Consider the following 6,793-nt stretch of genomic DNA (forward strand, 5'->3'; position numbering starts at 1 on the left):
TTCCCTAAACTACCTGCATATCATTAAAAATGTATCCCCAGTTGGATCTATGGTTAACTAACTGTTCTTTGCAAAATCCATCTGTAAAGATTCAGTATAAAACACATTTTATTTCCCATTTTGCTGTGATCCTAAATTATTTGGTGCCTCTGCTTAGGCTAATCTTGACCTAATTCTCATAAAAATAAACACAATGGTGTTAGAGTTCACAACCTTTGGGCATCACAGTTGCATACTTGGAGCTAACACCGCTCTCGTGGGATGACACAGGAATATCTTGAGCACCAAATGTCTAGAAAGAAGTGACCCAAAGTGTGTGCAGCCCCACGTGGCTCCCATTAATGAAGGTGTTTAAATCTTATAATCTTGAATTAAGAATCTCCCTCTGTATCATGTTGAAATGTTCTTTGAAGCTGCCATTTATTATATGCTTACCATCCAGCAGCAATCAGTTAAGTGTTTGTTTAGTGACAAAGGCTCCCCATACTCCATTCACACTTGATCTTGTACTTCTGAGACCCAGAACAAACACAGGAAAAGAAAGCAAAGTCAGTTAATGGAGGTAGACTGTCATCAACTATTGCTTGTCCCTCAATTAACCCTTATAGTTCTAATGACTCCGTAAAGTTTCAAAAAGTTAATATTAGATATGAAAACCCAAGAATCCACATTTAAATGGAAACCTTTCATTGGCAGTTGGTCAAGGAATAAATTAAAATAAGGAAAGAGTGCAAGGTGAGGAGTCAGAAGCCCTGGGTCATTTACTACCAGTGGTTTCAGCTTCTTCTGTCTCATGGGGCGACCCACCTTAACTACCTGATGAATTCGCTTTAAACATCTAAATGAGGCAATGGGCATGAATGTGCTTTGTAAACAATAAAGTACATTGCAAAATATTTGAATAATTCACTTTCCTGTTCTATGTACATAAAATGGAATACATTTTTTAAAAGAAATTTTTATGAAAGAGTTTCAAAAGGACTGCAAGATTTCTAATAAAATTTTCTACTGTTCTCATCAGAAACATAAGGGAAGGGGTAGTAAGGTAGCAGCTGCCCAAGGAATCAGACAACAGAGAGCTCAAAATCTGGCATCAGGGAGAGCACTGAAAATACCTGAATCTTTCTAAGAAGGTTTGGAGAAAAGAGATTCACAATTTTCCACAAGACCTAATTTTAGTTTAATTGCGAATTTTTAAAACTACAAAACAGCAAAATATTCATGCAAGCAGAGCTCTTTATTGGTCACCCCAGGGCACCTGTCCTTAGACTGGCCCCTTCTTGCATCTTTACAATGTTTTTGGACACCTGTGAAATTCTGAAGGCAAAAGAAAACATCTGCTCACACCCATAATCATGACTCTGGGTCTTATGAGCCAATGTTTTATTAATTTATTAATAATTATTATAATATTATCATCGTAGGATTTTTTTTTAACTTGCTGCTATGTTGCATTTATTTTATTTTATTTTTTAATTTTTTTAAAGATTTATTATTTATTTATTTTATTTATTTTTGTCTGCATCAGGTCTTAGTTGCGGCACGCGGGATCTTTGTTGGGGTGCGCCGGCTCTTCATTGTGTCGCATGGGTTTCTCTCTAGTTGTGGCGTGCAGGTTTTCTCTCTCCAGTTGTGGTGCACAGGCTCCAGGGCGCGTGGGCTCTGTAGTTTGTGGCACGCGGGCTCTAGTTGAGGCGCGTGAGCTCAGTAGTTGTGGCGCGTGAGCTCAGTAGTTGCGGTGCGCGGGCTTAGTTGCTCTGAGGCATGTGGGATCTTAGTTCCCCAATCAGGGATTGAACCCGCGTCCCTTGCATTGCAAGGCAGATTCTTTACCTCTGGACCACCAGGGGAGTCCCGCATAGTAGGATTTAGATTCGATCACACAGATGTCAGTGGTAAATTGGACAGAGGAAGTACTATTTTAATTGAGATTATACTTACTCGTTTATGATTTATTCCTAATCCAATGAAGGGCCCCTAAATGTCTAAGTGTCCCAGGCCCAGAATTATTGAAACAGGCCAAAATAAATACAAGCCTCAGTATGAAATAGAAATAATAGTTCAAGAAGAAATTTGGAGGTATGTGAGTTTCTCTAAGAAAGCTTGGGGGAATGAGATCCCTTGCTATTTACAAGGCTCTTAAAATGAAATCACTTGATTTCTTTTCAAAGTTATAAAGTCACAAAAGAGGCATGCAAGCATCTTCTTCGCTAAGTAACAGAAATAGAAGTGAATAATTTTCTCTGTATTTGATCCATCTTTTCTCCTCTCCATCTCTCTATCCCTCCTTCCCTCCTTCCTTTCTTCCTTCTTTCTTTCTCTTTTTCTGAAAAGCAGTGAGCTTAATCTGTAAAGAAACAGGATGTTTCCTATAGCCTGGGCAACTTTTTATATTTTTTTATCTTTGTGTCTCCATCCTGCACCACCCCCTCTCTCCTAACAGTAGTGATGGGGGGAGGGTTTTATTTGATTAGGTCAAAGGTGAGACTCCCAAGACAATATTATCCTTTTAATAGTCTTTGGTATGACAGAAAACATAAAACCAGAGGCCACATACCTGTCTTATCCACACATACCATCAGCATCAATAGGTATTTTACCACGGCCTGAGGCAGTTTATTCTTACAAGTATTCTGCCCTCCAACCACCCCTGTACCCTGATGAACCATTACTTGTCTTTTCCTGTTTCAAATTTTACTGCTTGTAAATAGAAATCAGCTAAATCCTACATTTCATAACAGCTACGTCAATCTTTCTGATGCTCAAGTAATATTAAGTTATTGCCATGTGGTATCCAAACTAGATGATGTAATATAGAACAAAAGAAGCTCTCTCTCTCTCTCTCTGCGTGTTTCATATATATTATATATTTAACAGAGAGAGGAGAGCTACTTCAGAATTACTTAGAATATTCAACTTAGTTTTAGTAACTGTGCAATTTAGTAAAACTTATCAACCTGTTCCCTTCATTCTAAAAAGGGGATAATGATAATTACAGGAATATTGTGGGATTAAATACAATAATACATAAAGAATGCTTTATCATAACAACTAGCACAAAGAAAGTGCTCAGTTAATGTTAACTATTTTTTTAACTTAATTAATTAATTTATTATTTATTTTTGGCTGCATTGGGTCTTTGTTGCTGAGTGCGGGCTTTCTCTAGTTGCGGTGAGCAGGGGCTACTCTTCGTTGCGGTGTGTGGGCCTCTCATTGCAATGGCTTCTCTTGTTGCAGAGCATGGGCTCTAGGCATGTGGGCTTCAGTAGTTGCAGGACGCAGGCTCAGTAGTTGTGGCGCACGGGCTTAGTTGCTCTGTGGCATGTGGGATCTTCCCGGACCGGGGATCAAACCCATGTCCACTGCATGGGCAGGTGGATTCTTAACCACTGTGTCACCAGGGAAGTCCCATGTTAACTATTTTTAATGTTGTTATGAGGACAAGAGGGAGTCTGCACAAGGAATCAGGTAGAGTACCAGGCCTAAGTAAACATTTGAAAGAACCTGGGTCCCTCTATATGCCAACCCTTCCTTCCTCTTTCCTATTTCAGGGTTAAGAGATGTGAGTGAACAAGATCACTGAACAGTAGCACTTGTAATCAATATGAACAAAGAAAATCAGCAGAGAATTTGGTTGCAAAAACACTTAAAAAGGCCTTTTTAGCACAGAAGATGCTCCAGATTTATCCCGTTGTTCTGGATAACGCTAGAATTACTCCCCAAGTTGGAAAGAGCATGATCACTGGACATGTTAAAATTTATGGTCAGTCATACGACATTTTTTAAAAAATAAATTTATTTATTTATTTTATTTTTGGCTGCGTTGGGTCTTTGCTGCGTGCGAGCTTTCTTTAGTTGTGGCGGGTGGGGGCTACTCTTTGTTGCGGTGTGTGGGCTTCTCATTGTGGTGGCTTCTCTTATTGCGGAGCATGGGCTCCAGGCATGTGGGCTTCAGTAGTTGTGGCACGTGGGCTCAGTAGCTGTGGCTCGTGAGCTCTAGAGCGCAGGCTCAGTAGTTGTGGCCCACGGGCTTATCTGCTCTGATGCATCGTATGACATTTTTAACAGGCATGAGAAAACAGAGTCTAATATGGAAATGACTAAATCTTAACAGTAATTGAAGTAACTTACTCTTTAACCTTGTGAGGATGGAAAACTATCTTTTCACTTGACAAATGCAGGTTACAATGACAAATGCCCTGTGTATCTTCCATTGAATGAAAGAAGATATGGTGCAATTTCATTATGGCGATAATTCCTTTTACAATCATTTTTTATTATGAAATGTTTCAGATATATACTTTAAAAAATATAAAGAATATAATAAGCCCCTGGGTATACACTATTCAGCTTAAGAAAGAAAACATTACAAATGTAATTTAACCCCCATAATGATCTCATTTCTCAATTCTTCTTTCTCCTGGGCCCCAAGGTAATCACCATACTGAATTTGGTGTTATTTATTCACGTGGGATGTATTCTCAAGGTTACTTTCTCAGACCAAGATAAAAGAGCTAGTCTTCTATCAATCTTCAGAGTTAATTATTCTCTTTGTGCCTCTGAGTAGAATTTATGATGTGGCAAGGTCTAGTAATATCAGAATTAGGTACCATTTTTTTATTAACTCAAAAGAGGGAAAATATGCCATTTTAAGGCCACTCAAACTATGAAAAGTAAAGTCAATGATATTTTTTAAAAACTTTATAGATGTGGAAAGATTTCAAGTTCGAGTTTCAGCAATATGGCAGATTATACATTAAAAACCCCCCTGCTGGGGCTTCCCTGGCGGCGCAGTGGTTGAGAATCTGCCTGCCAATGCAGGGGACACGGGTTCGAGCCCTGGTCTGGGAAGATCCCACATGCCGCGGAGCAACTGGGCCCGTGAGCCACAACTACTGAGCCTGAGCGTCTGGAGCCTGTGCTCCGCAACAAGAGAGGCCGCGATAGTGAGAGGCCCGCGCACCGCGATGAAGAGTGGCCCCCACTCGCCGCAACTGGAGAAAGCCCTCGCACAGAAACGAAGACCCAACACAGCCAAAAATAAAAATAATAAATAAATAATAAATTAAAAAATTTAAAAAAAAAACAAAAAAAAAAACCAAACCCTGCTACAGCAACTGGAAATGCTGGGGAAAATTACACACACTTTAAAAAAAAAATGCACAGCTAAGCTCATATAAAAGAAAAATATCCAGGTGCCAGGAATAATGAAGCAACTGAAAACTTGACTGACAATGAGTAGGTTACCCTGTGCTTGCCTCAATGGTGGGTGGTGAGGAGTGGCTGCAATCTAGGAGTTTGGTTTCTAAGGGAAAGCAGAGGATAGACAATAACTTGGCTCTTGCAAGATGCAGAATTGAAACTAAGATTCCCCACATAAAACTGGAAGTGCTAAACTCTCGGGAGAAAAAAAATCTGTCCACCAGCAAAATAAAACAAAAGACAATAGGGAAACTATCTTACCTGTGCTTGGGCTCTGAGTAGGGAAAATAAATCTCTTGAGAATTCATAATACGGGCCTGCACAACACAGAGGACTGAATTTATGTCACATGTCGTCTAGGAAGCCACAAGTCAAGAAATTACAAAAGACGAAATCCTAAGCCAGGGATCCCCTAGGCATACAAAAGTAAACCTCAAGCTATCCTGGGATAACCTTCTTAACCCAGACTGCACAGGAATTTATAGATAAAGCCTTGCTGAAGATAAGCTCACAATCCAAGATTTAAAAACAAGGGAAAACATATATCTATAGGGAAAACATATATCTATATCTATATCTATATCTATCTATCTATCTATCTACACACTATAGGTAGATTGTGTAGCCCAAAAACAGCAGATTAAAACCCAAGAAATTAACACAATAGAAATAGCTGTTAGAGACTACTAAATAACCATAACCAAGAGAATTATAACTAATTAGTCTAAAATTCCCCCAAATTCTGATAACTATTACAAATTCCTTTTGGAAATGTGTAAATTGAGGCTCCTTCCTCAAAAGTACCTACAAAAACATTGATGTAGAGCAAGAAACTACCTATATAGGATCTGGAGAATATTGGCCTACATATCAAAGCTAACAGGGTAGTTTGAATGTTGGGAGAGGTGGTGGTGAAGAAAAATGTTTTACTCATCTTAATAATTTTCCCTATATGTAACTGTTTGTAATGCTTTATAAATTAATGATCAATATATTCACCATTGTCTCCTTACCTAATTTATTCTTCTGAGGCCCCCACACAGTAGACACCTATATAAACATCTTAGCCTGATATCAATATCTGTTTGTTGATTATCTTTAACCTAAACTTAAACTTTTGGCCTAGCCACAGGTAAATAGACAATGAATCTTGTCTATTTTATATTTCCAGTTATTTTTGCCACTTCCTATTTGGCCCCTCATCACACCACACCTGGGTTTATCATTTAATCATTAAGTATTTGACTGTAAGCTTACCATGTATCAAGTACCATTGTTCTAGACGCTACATTATTTAAAAGGTTTCAGAACCTATCTTTACTGCCTCCGGTGCTTCCTGCTCCAGTTGAATCTTACTAATTTAATCTTCTTAAAACACATATCACTCACCTATCTGTTCAAAATCCGTCAGTGTTTCCCTGAAAGAAGATATAGGCCAAACCTTTTACTTCGTTTTTAAAAACCCTCCAAAATCTGGCCCAAGAGTATCTTTCTAAAGTTTTCTCTCATCTCTCTCCAAGATGTTTACTTGCAATGGTCTGAGAGGCAATATCTTCCAAATAAGCTGTATAGATTTATTCCTAGCAGAGAG

The sequence above is a fragment of the Balaenoptera musculus genome, chromosome 5, assembly GCF_009873245.2.
Source record: "Balaenoptera musculus isolate JJ_BM4_2016_0621 chromosome 5, mBalMus1.pri.v3, whole genome shotgun sequence".
Classification (NCBI taxonomy): Eukaryota; Metazoa; Chordata; class Mammalia; order Artiodactyla; family Balaenopteridae; genus Balaenoptera; species Balaenoptera musculus.